Genomic DNA, 17,362 nt, shown 5'->3' with positions numbered 1-17,362 from the left:
TTCCACTAACACAGGTAGAAAACTCACCCAGTTATGTTCTTGCTGGAAAATTCCTTATAACATTTTATATAACTCATAAAAGGGTGCTTGTATAAAACTCCACAAAGAGTTGCTAGAGCATACAGTTATCAAAAATGTCCTGGGTTTTTGTTACATTTAGTTTTCTAAGGGTACAGTCAAGTCAATGGTGAAATGCAGACATTATACAATGTTTCATTGTCTTTGGTAAAACTATTCTCATTATTTTGTCTCCTCACAGTATTAACTCTGGTATCAGGGTCTACTATCACTAGGATGTCCAAAAACAGTGAGGCTGGATCTGTAAGAGGCAAGTATCCCTGAACAACATTGAGAACCCCTTGGCCCCCTGGCCCCCACTTCTTGTTTTCTTTTTTTGACCCTACAGCATGTGGGACCTTAGTTCCCTGACCAGGTATCAAACCCATGCCCCCTACAGTGGAACAAGTGGTGCATTTTCAGCAAAGCTGCTTTGCGAGGCCCTCTGTTGTGAACCTCAAGGGCTGCAGCAAGGGCCATGCCATGGTGGGAGGAGTGGGGGACCTTGTTAAAATGCAGATTCTGACTATGGTCTGGGACAGGCCTGAGGGTCTGCATTTCTCACCAGCACCAGGCGATGCTGGTCCACGGACCACACTTGGAGTAGCAGGCTGTGAGGTGTGACTTGGACTGGAATGTCAGCATTACGCAGGGAGACTATAGACGGTGGAAAGAAACAGAAACGAACTCATTCAGCCCAGGAGTCACAGTCCAGAAGGGAGCGTGTGATGCCCACACCAGCCTAGTCTCTGGGGAATTTAGGCCATGGGAGAGTTCCGCAGGACTGGATACAGTGAGAAAGATGTAATTCCTCACCAGGGAGTTGGGGTGTCTGAGGTAACCCAAACCCAAAAATGCCAACTCCAGCCCTCCCAGGCTCACAGCAGGCTCTGCCAGTACAGCCAGGTGGAGCACTAGGGTGCAAAATTCAAGCAGGTGCCCACTCTCCAGGTCATGCAAGCACACACACATGAAGACTTCCTTGGCTTTTGCATCCTGGAGCTCTCGCTTACCTCTCCCTAGTCCAGCCCTGCTAGGGCAGAGACCAGTCACTCTGTGGTTTCCCTCTTTGGTGTTCCAGATGGGACTGCCAGCTTGACACTTTTGTGCATTAAGAAAAGCAGATAACCAAATGAAAACGAGGAAGACCCAACCCAGGACCTGGAATGTAGTAATTCTTCTTCAGTTCACTCGCTGAAAGAGAATGTCTGACTCTTTGTGACCCCATGGACTGCAGCACTGCAGGCTTCCCTGTCCCATCACCAATTCCTGGAGCTTGCCCAGACTCATGAAGTCAGTGATGCCATTCATCCATCTCATCCTCTGTCATCCCCTTCTCCTGCCTTCAATCTTTCCCACATCAGGGTCTTTTCTTTGAGTCAGTTCTTCGCATCAGGTGGCCAAAGTATTGGAGCTTCTGCTTCAGCATGTCTTTCCAATGAATATTCAGGACTGAATTCCTTTAGGATTTATGGGTTGGACCTTCTTGCTGTCCAAGGGACTCTCAAGAGTCTTCTTCAACACCACAGTTCAAAAGCATCAATTCTTTGGTGCTCAAATTTCTTTATGGTCCAATTCTCACATCCATACATGACTACTGGAAAAGCCATAGCTTTGACTAGATGACAACATAATGTCTCTGCTTTTTAATACTCTGTCTAGGTTTGTCATAGCTTTTCTTCAAGGAGCAAGCATCTTTTAATTTTTGGCCTAAGTCACCATCTGCAGTGATTTTGGAGTCCAAAAAAATAAAGTCTGTCACTGTTTCCATTGTTTTCCCATCTGTTTCCCATGAAGTGATGGGACCAGATGCCATGATCTTTGTTTTTTTAATATTGAGTTTTAAGCCAACTTTTTGCTCTGTTCTTTCACCTCCATCAAGAGGCTCTTTAGTTCCCCTTCACTTTCTGCCATAAGGGTGGTGTCATCTGCATATCTGAGATTATTGATATTTCTCCCTGCAATCTTGGTTCCAGTTTGTGCTTCATGTAGCCCAGTGTTTCTCATGATGTACTCTGCATATAAGTTAAATAAGCAGGGTGACAATATACAGCCTTGATGTACTCCTTTCCCAATTTTGAACCAGTCTGTTGTTCCATGTCTGGTTCTAACTGTTGCTTCTTGACCTGCATACAGATTTCTCAGGAGGCAGGTAAGGTTGTCTGGTATTCCCATCTATTTAAGGATTTTCCACAGTTTGTTGTGATCCACACAGTCAAGGGCTTTAGCATAGTCAATGAAGGAGAAATAGGTGTTTTTCTGGAATTATCTTGCTTTTTCTATGATCTGATGGATGTTGGCAATTTGATCTCTGGTTCTTCTGCCTTTACTAAATCCAGCTTGAACATACGGAATTTTTCAGTTCATGTACTGTTGAAGCCTAGCTTGGAGGATCTTGAGCATTACTTTGCTAGCATGTGAATTGAGTGTAATTGTGCAGCAGTTTGAACATTTTTGGCATTGCCTTTCTTTGGGATTGGAACTAACCTTTTCCAGTCCTGTGGCCACTGCTGAGTTTTCCAAATTTGCTGGCATATAGAGTGAAGCACTTTCACAGCATCATATTTTAGGGTTTGAAATAGCTCAGCTGGAATTCCACCTCCACTAGCTTTGTTCATAGTGATGCTTCCGAAGGCCCACTTGACTTCGGGGCCAGAATGTCTGGCTCTAGGTGAGTGATCACACCCTTGTGTTATCTGGGTCATTAATATCTTTTTTGTACAGTTCTGTGTGTTCTTGCCGCCTCTTAATATCTTCTGCTTCTGTTAGGTCCATATGGTTTCTGTCCTATACTATGCTCATCTTTGCATGAAATGTTCCCTTAGTGTCTCTAATTTTCTTGAAGAGATCTCTAGTCTTTCCCTTCTATTGTTTTCCTCTATTTCTTTGCATTGATTACTTGTGAAGTTGCTCAGTCGTGTCCGACTCTTTGCAACCCCGTGGACTATAGCCTACCAGGCTCCTCTGTCCATGGGATTCTCCAGGCAGGAGTACTGGAGTGGGTTACCATTTCCTTCTCCAGGGGATCTTCCCGACCCAGGGATTGAACCTGGGTCTCCTGCATTCCAGGCAGACACTTTAACCTCTGAGCTACCAGGGAAGCCCATTGTTTACTTAGGAAGACTTTTTTTTATTCTCCTTGCTTTTCTTTGAAACTCTGCATTCAGATGGATATATCTTTCCTTTTCTCCTCTGCCTTTAGCTTCTCTTCTTTTCTCAGCTATTTGTAAGGCCTCCTCAGACAACCATTTTACCTTTTTGTGCTCAGTAAATGTTTTGCAATGAATCATTGACTCTTGTCACTCAATGGAAAGGACCTTTTATTATCTAATTGCAGTTCTCTTCTACCAGAGAGCAGGGGCTGTTTTGCCTCATCTTTGCACTCTGTGTGTTCCTGGAGTATAATGGGGGTCAATAGAAGGCTGTTGATTTTGCCAGAAGCGAAATTCATTCCCCTTGTAGGTAAAGTCTGTAGTTGTTTACAAGGTGACAAAAGAGGGACCATCTTCAAAATATTTCCCTTGCTCTTTCTGAATTTCCTGTGTTGATAATGTGTTCCTTTGACTTACCTTTTCCCTATGCACCTATCTTACTTTATTTTTATTCTTATTGTGGCTATTAATTTAATATGTCAAATTCCAGAACTTATCCTCTGTTAAAGGCATTTCAGCTATCGAGGAGGCAGGAAGGTGTGAGGTTTTTTTGTTTTGTTTTAACATTTATTTATTTTTATTTATTTGGCTGTGCCAGGTCTTAGTTGCAGTGTCTTTAGTTCCCCCACCAGGGACTGAACCCAAGTCCCATGCATTGGGAGCACAGAGTCTTAGCCATTGAACCATCAAGGAAGTCTCAGGAAGGTCTGGTTTTGTTTAGGGTGGGGATGGGCTTTCCAGGTGGCACAGTGGTAAAGAATCCACCTGCCAATGCAAGAGACGAAAGAGACATAGTTTTGATCCCTGGGTCAGGAAGATCCCCTGGAGTAGGAAATGGCAACCCACTACAGTATTCTTGCCTGGAACATTCCATGGACAGAAAAGCCTGGTGAGCTATGTAGTCCAGGGGGCTGCAAAGAGTAGGACACAACTGAGCGTGCATTGCACGCATGAAGGGTGGGGTTACAGGGGTACCTTTACCAGCACAGGCAGCCCTGAGTGGTTCTGTTTTCCCTGAATGGAATTTTTTTTAAATTGAGGTATAGTTATTTACAGTGTTGTATTTGATTCTGCTGTACAGCAAAGTGATTCATTATACATACATATATATTTTTTCATATTATTTTCCATTGTGGTTTATTATAGGCTATTGAATGTAGTTCCTTGTGCTATACAGTAGGGCCTTGTTGTTTAGCTTATTTTATATATGGTAGTTTGTATATGCTAATCCCAAACTCCTAAACTCTACCCACCCCCACCCCCCGCCATTGTCTTAGTTTGTTTTTTTTTTTTTCCCATCTTACTTTGAAATAGTAGGGCCATAGGGAAGGGAAAGGATTAAATCAACCAAAACCAAAACTTTGCCTTCATTACATTTTTGCCTCGGGAAATTTGATAAATCGGGCTAACAATCTCCTGTGGGTACTCTTCAAATCACAGCCTGTTTTTATACAGCCTGAGAGCTAAGAATGGCTTTTAAATTTTTAAAGGATTGCAAAAAGCTTGAAAGAAGAATAAAAGTTCATGACATATGAAAATTATGTAAAATTCAAATGTCAGCAGTTTTAAGTAAAGGTTTACTGGGACACAACCACGTTCAGTAAGTTCTGTGATGTCTGTGACGGTTTTGTGCTGCAGTGATGGAGCTGAGTGGCTGTGACAGAGACTTACAGGTCCACAAAGTCTAAACTATTTACTATTTGGAAGTTTGTTGACTCCATACTCTCAAAGGAGGCTGTTTCTACTCCTACACTTAATCCTATCAGCTTGTTCCAGTATTTTTTTTTTTACAAAATATATAAATGTACAAATATATCTATATCACTAGATATAATGTAATTTTAGTGAGGAGCCAACACTCATTTTAGAAGCTACGTAGATTACCAGAAAGTTATGTGTAAGTAGAAATCTTATAAATAGACTAATGGTTTAAACTTTTTTTTTTAATTTAAAAATTTTAAATAATAATAATAATTTTTATTTGTTTGTTTTTGGCTGTGCTGGGTCCTTTTGGCTGCGTGACTTTTCTGCAGTTGCGGTGAGCAAGGGCTACTCTATAATTGTGGCTTCTCATTGTTGTGGCTTCTCTTGTTGCAGAGCACGGGCTCCAGGGAGCGCAGGCTTCAGCAGCTGCGGCACATGGGCTCAGTACTTGCAGCTCGTGAGCTCCGGAGCACAGGCTCAGTAGTTGTGGTGCACGGGCTTGGTTGCTCCACCACATGTGGGATCTTCCGGGGTCGGGGATGGAACCCTTATCTCCTGCACTGGCAGGCAGATTCTTTACCACTTGAACCACCAAGGAAGCCTGGTTTAAGTGGGTTTTATACTTCTACTTTAAATGGTTATTTAGGGGTAGAGAGAAGAAAATGTCCTGTATCCGAGTTTTGGTGTCAGGTTGATCTGATGCAGGCACTGCCTTACCACTGAGGCACCTCTTTCATCATCGTGTCTTTTCGCTGCTCATAATTCTTGGAGCTCAGGCCATCGGCACTGGTTGTACTCCTCTCAGCTCCCTAGAGACAGACTGCTTGAATTATGCTCCTACAGGAGAGAGACAATTTTTCTCGGGGTGGAGGAGAAAGTGATTTATTCCATGTACTGTCAACAACATGCCTGAGTAATCACCTGTCTGCAATGAAATGGTTTCCGTAACTGCAAAGGGCAGGGTGGGCAGAAACAGGCAAGGATAGGAATTCCAGAATTGGTGTCCCTTGTCCCCTACCCCCCACCCCACCCTCCAGGTTAGCAGTCGGTATGAGGTTGTCGTACTGGCCCCACATCCTCACACGGACTCTCTCCACAAACTTACGGTTTTGCAGCTGGTTGCCTGAAGGAATGTGAACTTGGGCTGAGTGGGTAGCAATGGGATTTTCAAGTGTGACATCACCTCCCAGTCGGGAAAGTTGATGAAGCCTGATCCCAGCCTGAAACCTGTGATTCCCCCAGGCTCTCGGGAATCCTATGTGTTCCTGGATTTGCCTCGGGGATTTTGTTGAGTGTTGAGTCTTAAAGCTCCGTTTTCCCTTCTCATCTTAGTGTCCTATGAGAATTTGCAGGTCACTAGCAGCACAGGAGACTTCTAGCCAGGCTCTGGATTGTTGGTGAGCAACTTGAAACCCAGCTCCACTTTCAGGGTTTGAACTGAGGGAAGTTAATAGAAGGCTCCAGGCTTTCACTCTGCCTTTTCCGGTGAATTTTTCCAGCTCCCATTTTCGTAGTGTCATGCTTCCCTGATGGCTCAGAAGGTGAAGAATCTGCCTCCAGTGCTGGACATGCAGGAGACACAGGTTCAATCTTTGGATCAGGAAGATCCCCTGGAGAAAGAAATGGCAACTCACTGCAGTATTCTTGCCTGGGAAATCCCATGGACGGAGGAGCCTGGCAGGCTACAGTCCATGGGGTCACAAAGGGTTGGACACAACTGAGTGACTGAGCATGCACACACCTTTAAACAAAGAATCCCCCATCTTTTCTTTGTGTAAAGAAATTTTGCCAATGCCTTCATTAGGTCACCTCATTAGAATCATAAAACCCAAGCAGTTACCACACTCACAACACTTCTGACACCACATGTGTGGATTCTTCACTACAACAAGCTGTTTGGCACCAGCCAAGTGGCCTACAATTCAGTTCAGTTCTGACACAGTCCACTTGGAGTTAGCATCAGATCTCGAAGGTTAAGCGCTCAGTGTCCCCAAAGGGAGAGGGTTTATGTATACATACAGCAGATTCATTATGTTATGCAGTAGATGCTAATGCAACATTGTAAAGCAACTCTTCTGCAATAAAAATTAATTAGTAAAAAAATTAAAATGCAAAAATAATTTTTTTAAAGACTCAGCTCCACAAGACTGCTCCCACTTCAGGTGGTAGTCCCAAGTCCCAGGCTGTCACCTGTACTTCTGATTCCCCACTGGCTATACATCAGATTTCCTTTGACCCCTCTTTGGGTTAAAATATTTGCTAGGATGGCTTGCAGAACTCAGGAAAATACTTTCTTTTGTTTACAGGTTTATTGTAAAGGACACAATAAAGATTAAATGATTTAAATGATTAATTAAATGATTAAAGCCAGATGAAGAGATACAGAGAGTGAGGTCCAGAAGAGTCCTGAGTACAGGAGTTCTGTGCCCGTGGAGTGGCAACATGCCACTATCCCAGCATGTCAATGCTCAACCCAGAGCTCCCCGAACCTGGTCCTACTGGGATTTTTATGGAGGCTTCACCATATAGGTATGTGTGTGCTTGGTTGTGCCTGCTCTTTGCCATCTCATGGACTGTAGCCTGCCAGGCCCCTCTGTCCATGGGATTTTCCAGGCAAGAAAACTGAAGTGGATTGTCATTTCCTCCTCCAAGCGATCTGCTCGACCCAGGGATCAAACCTGCATCTCTTGTGTCTCCTGCATTGGCAGGCAGATTCTTTACCACTGGGCTACCTGGGAAGCCAGGTTGATTATTAACTCCATTTTCAGCCCCAGAGAATGAGGGGTTGGGGCTGAAAGTTCCAAGCTTCTGATCATGGCTTGGTCTTTCTGGTGATGAACCTCATCGAGAATTTGACCACAGGTCACCTCATTAGAACAAATGACACTCCTATCACTTAGGAAATTAAAAGGTCTTGGAAGCTCTATGTTAGGAACTAGAGTCAAAGACTTAATTAAGTATTAGAACAGATTCCCCTGGGACCTCTATTTTTCAAGAGTTTTAGGAATTCTTTGTCAGGAATCAGGTATAGACATATATATGTATTTATTATTTCACAAAGGGATACCTAATATTACAGATATGGAACTGAAGACCAAATTGTTGGAGCAAGTTGCCCAAGATTCTGTGGCTCAGGGGCAGCAGGGGTCACATTATAATTGCGGGTCCCTGAACTCTTACCCAGATGACTTCCCAGCACACCACACTATCTTCCCTTGGCTTGTAGAGGTGGGTGGCAGACAGAACCGTGAAGACAGATTATTAATGGATAGGATTAGGTCATTAAAAAAGAGTGAGAGGAACTACCCTATGCCGAAGGAGGAACCATCTTTGCTGCAGCTATCAATATTTATTTATACTGCAGAAAGTACGAAAACACAGCTTTACTCTATTATCATGCTGCCAACCCTAGGCTCCCACCGGGTCCTCGGACTTTGCACAGGTTCTCTTATTCAATACTTGCAATAACTGTATAAACAGGTAATGTTATCCCCATTTTAATTGAAAACAAAATTGAGGCTCAGAAAGCACACAAAGTTGGCAAGTCCTAGAGCTGGGGTTGGAATATGGGGCTGACTGTATTGGAGTCAAATATATGACTGTATATGGAGCAAAGTTCAAGTTGTTTTTTACCCTTTTCTGCCACTTCTCTGCAAGAATGCTAATAAGCTTCAGGGGGGAGAGGAGGGGCCCAGTGGGAGTGGCTGGTTTGAGGATGGGCCAGGCAAGGCTCCAAGGCCTTCTAATGGATGGCCCACCTGACCTTCAGGGAACCCTGGGTTGAGCTGTAACTGGAATGATAGTCCAAGAGAGGAGATGAACTTCCCCCTAGATGAAGAAAGCTGAGCCCCTGCCCCCAGAGCATGGTCCATGGCCTTACAAGAGGATTGGGCTGCTGGCTCCAGTCCATGCTGACCCAGAAAACAGAACCAGCCTTGTAATTAGTTCCTCTGGTTTGCCTGACATAAGTGATGGTTACTCATAGTTCAGGAGGTGCCAACTTTCCATTCCCCAACCAGCAGCACAACTTTAAATGGACTTTCACATGTAAAGTTCAGTGAGCAGACACCTGCCCACCAGGGCCACATTATAATTGCCATGGACCCTGGATACTCTTGCTTTTATGGGCACCTTCCTTCTTAAAAAAATGATTAAATTTTATTTTATGTCTGTATTGGTATGAAGACAAATATTATTATATATTGAAACATTTCCTTCTACCTAAAAATTGTTTGTTTGTTTTTCTTCTGATTTTAAAAGAGATTAAAGGACTTCCCTGGTGATCCAGTGGCTAAAACTCTGCACTCCCAATTCAGGTCAGGTTCTGTTCCTGGTCAGGAAACTAGATCCTACATGCTACTAAACTAAAGATCTCAACAACTGAGACTCAGCACAGCCAAATAAATAACTTTTTTTTTTTAAAGAAATTAAACGTTTTCATGGGCCTCCTAAGCCTTGTGGGCCCCAGACACTGCACCTCCTGTGGTTAATAGAGAAGATGGACCTGTTGCCCACCCTGCCCCCTCTGCTCCATCCCATTTCCGTGGCCCTGTTTGCTCAAACAAGCCAAGCGTCTGTGTTTACTGAAGGAGATTCACAGTGCAGTGCATTTCTTTCATGAAGAAAGCCAAGTAATAAAAGACAGTCAAAAGGAAAGAAACCCTGAAAAAGCCCAGGACTAGGAGTGGAGAAGACAGGGTCTCAGCTGGGACTTGTCACTTGATTCCTCCTTCATTATCCTGTGAAGACAGGAGTATGTTGTTTCAGGGGAACGTTAAAGGTCAGAGGAGACCATGAGCGGGAAACGAAGTTTCACTGAAACCAGAACTTGGACTGATCTAATTAGTTTCTTTCTTTTTAATTAATTAATTTATTTGGCTGCACTAGGTCTTAGTTGCAACATGCAGGATTTTTGATCTTCATTGCTGCACATGGAATCTTTTTAGTTGCAGCATGCTAACTCTTTAGTTGTACCATGTGGGGTCTAGTTCCCTGAGCAAGGGTAGAACTGGGGTTCCCTGTGCTGGGAGCATGGAGTCTAAGCCACTGGACCACCAGGGAAGTCCCATGATCTTGTTAGTTTCTAATGGTGGAAAAGGCAAGCAGAAGCTCTGACCTGAGAGATGAGAAGCCCTCATCCAGAAAGTGGCCAGCAGGGGCTCCTGCCCAGGTGCTCTCCAGAAATGAATGCCCCAGATAAATGCATTCATAATGAAAGGAGACAGGAAATTCAATGAGCCTGGAGAGTGCAGGCCTTCCTGGCAGGTCTTCTCTTTCACAGAGAAGCAGCCAGACAAGGGAAGGGGAGGGTGTGACCCTGGAGAGCCGCCCTGGGCAGGGTGGCCACAGGCAGATTGGAGGATGTGGGGTGAGGGATGGTAGACAGGGGGTGAAAGGGTAGTGCTGACCAGAGGGCAGAAAGCTGCAAGGTACGTGAGTGACCTCTGTCCACGGCCCTCAGAACTTATCACATCTCCCCCTTTGTGGAAGATTCAGTGTGGTTGGATATTTTGTAGGAGACAATGAAGGAGCTGAGTTTGTGACCAGTTTCAATACCAGCTGAAGTGGAAACGAGCAGATATGCAGGAGCAAGGAATCAGAAGATGCCAGAAGTGAAGTGAGGGACAGGCCATCTTGAGAAGGTCTTTTAGCAACAGGACCATCTGGCCAGCAGGCCTTGGGAAAAGAGGGCCCCTGGCAGACCAGCTTTTTCAAAAGCTTATGAAAACATGTGAGATGAGAAACAAGTTAATGGACCTAAAACAGGAATAAAAGTATAAAATTGAAAGTAATACATTTTAATGAAACATGTGTAAGATGTAATTATGTTGACTTCATTCATTTTTCAGTTTAGTATTTGTAAGTTCTTTACATTTGAAAAGAAACCTACTGTTTGATTTTCTCACTCTATAGAATTTCCTGTGTATGTATGATAATAGCTCAAAAGTCATAGCCAATTATATAGTCAGTGAATGACTGGTACCTAAATAATTTCAAAAGCAAAATTAAGAAAACCCTTTTATTTTTTTTCACAGCAAAAAATGTTATATTTAATGTGAAATGTGGGTATATACTGATGTGTTTGGTCTGATGTGGAATGTAGACTCCATAATTAAAAGGCTCAGGGCCTGTTATGGTCTGAAACCAGCCCTGTTCACAGGCCCTGGAACTGGGGTATAGGCCAGGTTGAACCAGATCTCTGAGGAGTGAAATGGGGGCCTTAGCTGATGTCAGATAATAATTACATTGGGTGAACTAGAACCTTCAAATTCAGAGTCCATCTGCACACAAGTGCTTTCAACCCTGAAGAGCTAGTCAGATGTGTAAGCTTCTATTTTTATCTTTTATATACAATATGTTATACGTTTTTAATCATTTAAAAATTTTTTATATTGTATATAATTTTGAAAGGTTACTCTCCATTTACAGAATACTGGCTATATTCACCATGTTGTACAAAACATGTATCCTTGTAGCCTTACACCCTATAGTTTGTACCTCTCACTCCACAATCCCTATAATGCCCCTCCTGGCACACTGGTAATCACTGGCTTCTTTGTATCTGTGAGTGTGCTGCTTTTCTGTCCTCTTCATTAGTTTGTCACAGTTTTTAGATTCCACATATAGGTGATTTGTCTTTCACTGTCTCACCCTTAGCATAATGCCCTCCGAATCATGCTGCAAATGGCAACATGTCATTCTTCTCTACCTGTGTGTATGTGTGTGTGTGTGTGTGTGTGTGCATGTGTGTGTGTATACCACCGCTTCTTTATGCAGATGTATAAACTTTTAGATTGCATATATAAAGCTCTCTGGAAGGAATAAGCACCTTACAAGTGAACTGAACTGTTATGTTAAGTCTCCACTGCTGCTGCTGCTGCTGCTAAGTCGCTTCAGTCGTGTCCGACTCTGTGCGACCCCATAGACAGTAGCCACCAGGCTCCCCTGTCCCTGGGATTCTCCAGGCAAAAACGCTGGAATGGGTTGCCATTTCCTTCTCCAATGCATGAAAGTGAAAAGTGAAAGTGAAGTCTCTCAGTCATGTCAGACTCTTAGCGATCCCATGGACTGCCGCCCACCAGGGTCCTCCGTCCATGGGATATTCCAGGCAAGAGTACTGGAGTGGGGTGCCACTGCCTTCTCCTAAATTATTCCTGCTGCTGCTGCTGCTGCTGCTGCTGTCGCTTCAGTCGGATCCGACTCAGTGCGACCCCATAGACGGCAGCCCATCAGGCTCCACTGTCCCTGAGTCTCCACTAGGGCTAATGTAACTCATGAAGGAGAAAGTGAGCCAGAATGAGCAGGTGATAAGTTACTACTTGGTTGGCGGCAGGGATCCTGCCCAGGTCAGGAGGTCCGGTGTGTTGTGAGGAGTTGCTGGGGGCCTGTGGCCTGGACTGGCTGGACTTAGCAGTGGTAGGTATCCTGACGGTAGCTGGAATTGACCATCACCCTCCCCAGCACTCTAATACAGCACTCCATGCCATTTCCCCCCTTTTTTCCCCTTAATGATTTCACTGTGACACTTCAGGAAAGGGAGGAGGGAAAAAAACAGTGCTCCCCAGACTTCTTTCTCCCCCCTCATTTTTTGTCTTTGATCCTCCTCTGGGCTCATGTTGTGCCAGGCCCTTTTCTCGTCACCAGCTGTGTTCTCTCCCTGTCCCCACCCTCTCCAGCCAGGTGTCTTTGCCTGCAAATTTCCTTCATTGAGGTCACAAAAGTGGTCGTTAGATACCCCCTCAGAAGCCTTGCAGGCTGGATGCAGAGCTGTGAGTGGTAGAGAGGGGAGAGGCCAGTTTGAGGGGCCCCAGGGGTAACTATGGGAGAACCCAGGCCCTCTCTGTCACCCCAGCACCAGGGGCTCTGCGCAGAGAGTCGGGCCGGAAGTAGCTGTGAGGAAACACTGGCTGTAAAGCCACTTCTGTTTGCTCTTCGTGGCAGGTGACCTGAGGAAGGCAGCTTAATCGGTCTGTGTGTCTCTCTATCATGGGCACCAGTGACCAGAAAAGCAGCAACCAGAGCAAAGCGGAGCAGTGGCCCCCTTCCCAGGGCTCCCTCCACCACACCAGGGTCACTTCAGACCCTGAGGTCTAACCATTTTCACAATAACGAACTGGTATTCTCTAGTACTTCCCTGCACCTTGTGATGCTGGGAACAAGGTGGGGCAGGTGTCAGAACAATGCCCATTTTACAGGTGAGGAAACATTTCAGGGGTGCGCTGACTACCCAGTGCTCTGGGAATAGTAATGCATAAGCCTATCAAGGTTGGAACCTCGTTCTTCTGGCTCCAAGCTCACTCACCGTGTGTGGGGCTTGGACCAAGAACCCACAGGAAGTACTGTCTCTCACTAAGCAGCCAATCAGCTGTGAGTATGTATTTGAAATAGGAATATGCACACAGTGAATACTTGTGATCCAGAACCAGAATTTCTGTCTCAGGCAACTCTCAAGTTTCTTCAAATGCTGACAGCAAAACAAAACCATTACACCATATAAAGAGTTTTAGAAAGATCATTTCTATTATAGCAAAATCCAGTTTATTCATTCATCCATGTTATTTATTCATTCAATGTGTGTGTGTATCTCCAATTCCAATAAAGCAATACTCCATCTCCAATAAAAGCAGGACAATTTGCCAAAAATCAGTGCCCCCCAAAACCCGATCTATGACATAATCAGTTCACTTGATCTGTCAATTTAATCACTTTGTCAACTGACTCATTTACTCATTTTACCGAATTTACTCATTTTAAGAGCTTGAACAGTAATGTTTTAATAATTAAAATATTGGCTATGCAGAAATAGTAGAAATTAACATGTTTTCCACATGAAACACTAATACTTTTCCAGGCAAAATTCCAACTTTTAACTATATGATAGAATTATTTTGGCTACTTCTGGTTTCTTTATGTGCTTTTGAATGTAAGTGTGTATATTTCGAAACGTAAAACATTTAAATATTTTTTCATCAACTTCTCGAAATGGATATAAGCCTTAACTTTTTAGAGGCAGTACAGGGAAATGGCTACACAGGAAGGTCTGGACCCAGAGCCAGCCACCCTGGGATGTCAGCCCAGCCCTGCCACTTTCTTAGGGTCATCTCACTCGTACATGTGTGATGTGACCTCAGCCATGTTATGTACAAACACTATGGGGAAAAAAACACATCATGATGATAACAGGGTTATTTCTGGGTGGTAGGATCATGAGTAACTTTACTTGTTTTCCTTACAAATTTGTCAAGGAAAAAAATTAATCAATCGTCAAAGAAAGAAACGGAAAGTTTTATTTGAGCCGACCTGAGAACCATAGCCCAGGAAAGACAGTGGATACTCTGGGGAACTGCTCTGAAGAGGTAAGGGGAGAGGTTAGTAACGTGCTTTTGACAAAGAGGTACATGCGACCAAGCACACATCTCAGGAGGAGATTGTTGCTAGTCACAAGGAACAGATGTCTTAGATGATGTTCGCAGTGCTTTCCTAAGTATGGGAAGGTGTAAGAATCCAGGCTATAAGAAAATTTTCCTTAAAATATCTAACTATCTGAAGGCCTTCTGCCAGGTTTCCCAGAGCACAGAGTGCCTCATTCCAGATCTTCACCCGGAATTCCCTTCTCGGATATACCAAACTACAGCACCTGATGATTTGATTCTTATAGAACCAGATGGTGGGCAACATTCTTTATCTTACAATCCCTTCCCTTTCGGTCTTAATTTCAACGGAAGTTTGGGAGGCATATAGTGACCAATTTGTCCCACGGTGCTAGACATCCCAGGTCAGGCGAGTATTTCATTAATAGACCACTCAGTGTGCTATTACTGGACCAGGCCCTGTGAACAGCAGCCCAAAGCCTCTAGACCATCTGTCTGTTATTGTTCAGTAAATGGTTCCCTCTTGTTGCTTCTTCCCATACCTAGAGTTGCACTATCACAATCTTTGATCTATATATATGTGTGTATACATATACATACACACACATATCTCTCTATATATAGATATAGGAAACTTTATTTATTTATGGCTGTGCTGGGGTTTTGTTGCTGCGTGGGGCTCTCTCCAGTCGTGGTGAGCAGGGGCTACTCCAGTTGCGGTGCATGAGCTTCTCACTGAGGTGGCTTCTCTTGCTGTAGACAGGCTTCAGGGAGTGCAGGCTTTAGCAGCCGCACCACTTGGACTCTGGTGGTGGTTTCTGGGCTCTAGCACAGGCTCAGCAGTTGTGGCCCACGGGCATAGTTGCTCTGTGGCATGTGGGATCTTGACAGATCAGGGATCAAGTTTGTGTCTCCTGCATCGGCGTGCAGATTCTTTACCACTGAACCCCCAGGGAAGCCCAGTCCTTGATCTTATTGAACTATATATTTGGCCAATCATTTCAGGTCACCTAATCATTAATTTTACCTGAGGCTCAATCACATATTTGATAATACAAGAAATAATAATCTTGTAAAATAGGCAAAATACAAGTAGCATTGATAAGATCATAGGTAAGTATTTAAACTGAGAAATTCCATTCGCTGGGGCCCAGTATCCCCCCAGGTTGTCTGACCAGTCTGTTCTGCTTTAAGGGATGATGTATTGACATTGTACATTAAATTCACCAAAGACGCCTGCACGTACAAGGTGAGTGGTGAGTTATTGTGACCCCTTACAGGATTGAGAAAGGAATGTTATCTTCTAAGGAGTTACAGGGCACCAGGAGAAAAATTGACTTTCATGGTTGAACAGATATTTCTGCCCTTGGGAAGATCTGGTTAACACATAAGCAGAGCCACAATGTACCCTAGAGGGGAGGGAAGAGGCCAAAGAGCAGAGATAAAGCTTTATGTTTCAATTTTTCTTGTCTTAAAATGTGAATTTTATTTCAACACTTTTCCATATGTTTTAAGATACCTTTTTAATGATTTTAAGTGTTATTACATAAGAGGAACTATACTAGAGGGCTTCATATGTGTTGTTTTATTTTGTGCTCACAACAAACACACAAGATAGGCAATATTGTCACCATTCTACAGACAAAGAAATGGAGCCTCCAAAGCATTATTAAGTAACTTGCATGTGGTCTCACACCCCAGAGGAATCTGACTTCCTCATCTGAATTCAAAGTTCATGCTTGTGTTACTTCCTCTGGCTTAACCTCAGAGTCCTTCTCTGTTCAGTCTGCAGTATCTACATCTCAAAATACGGAGGAAGGACGGAGTGAGATGCTGATGTATGAAAGAGCCCACTACAGAGATACAGCCCTCTACAAAGAACAATACTAATGAGGAGCATGTGTTGCATCCACCGTGCTGTTCTGCTGCTGCTGAGTCGCTTCAGTCGTGTCCGACTCTGTGTGACCCCATAGACGGCAGCCCACTGGGCTCCGCCGTCCCTGGGATTCTCCAGGCAAGAACACTGGAGTGGGTTGCCATTTCCTTCTCCAGTGCATGAAAGTGAAAAGTGAAAGGGAAGTCGCTCAGTCACGTCTGACTCTTCGCGACCCCATGGACTGCAGCCCGCCAGGCTCCTCCGTCCATGGGATTTTCCAGGCAAGAGTACTGGAGTGAGGTGCCATCGCCTTCTCCGATGCTGTTCTAAGACTACGTATGTATCATCTCAGTTCGTGCAGTCATCTCAGTGACTGCAAGGCAGGTGGCCATTGTTAGCCCATTGTACAGAAAAGCAGATCAAGGAACAGAGAGGGTAATGAAGCTCACAGCATTGTACATGACATTAATGATTTCAGTGAGAGCCTTTCCTCTGTAAATGACTTGCAGGTCATCTTTCCCAGTCTCCTCTATGAGTTCCTCAGGGAGACACTGCAGAGAAAGGGCAGCACCCTTTCTCTACTAGACATCAAGACAGTCCCCGTGGCTCAGCTGGAGGCAGATGAGGGGTGGGAGGCAGGTCAGATATCGCAGGGCAGGTATTAGGATCTGCACCTTCAGTGTTGCTTATTGACCTTGCTTTCTAAGAACTGCAGGGGACAAACCCAGACTCCAAGGACACTGCTGCCACCTGCTGTTCACACATTCTTCATCCAGGGGCTTGTCCTCTACCTTCCTGCACCAGTGTCTCAAGATCTTCACCCCTGTCTTCTCCAGACCCCTTCTACAGCCTGGGCAAGAGAATTTCCACCTTTGCTTAGTTTCAAATGCAGGAAGTGTATGCCCTTAGCAGAAGTAGAAGGGCTCCAATAAGAGGATGCAGAGATTTTTTTGAGGCGTGCAACCTGGGGACAAGACCTTGCTTCTTTGAATCTGTGTCTTCACCTGCAAAACAAAGATGAGTATAATATCTGCTTCATGCGACTGCTTTTAAAATGAAGTAAGTTTTTGCCCTCTAAAATCTACCTTCTTACCAGAAAAAAAAGTTAGATATGTAAAGGACAAGCCAGGGTGGGGAACAATTAAACATCCCGGGATGCCTAAAATCAACCTCTGCTTATGTTAATATTTTTAAAAATCAAT

General features: G+C 44.2%; 1 non-coding gene across 1 annotated transcript; it reads right to left on the bottom strand.

The window, feature by feature from the left end:
• Positions 1 to 3,085: 3,085 nt before the first annotated feature.
• On the bottom strand, positions 3,086 to 3,157 carry TRNAS-GGA (transfer RNA serine (anticodon GGA)). The gene has a single exon. It is a non-coding gene; the product is annotated as a tRNA-Ser (tRNA).
• Positions 3,158 to 17,362: the final 14,205 nt, after the last annotated feature.

The sequence above is a fragment of the Budorcas taxicolor genome, chromosome 10 (genome assembly GCF_023091745.1).
Source record: "Budorcas taxicolor isolate Tak-1 chromosome 10, Takin1.1, whole genome shotgun sequence".
In the NCBI taxonomy this organism is placed as follows: domain Eukaryota; kingdom Metazoa; phylum Chordata; class Mammalia; order Artiodactyla; family Bovidae; genus Budorcas; species Budorcas taxicolor.
This window is presented reverse-complemented; position numbering and strand designations above follow the sequence as displayed.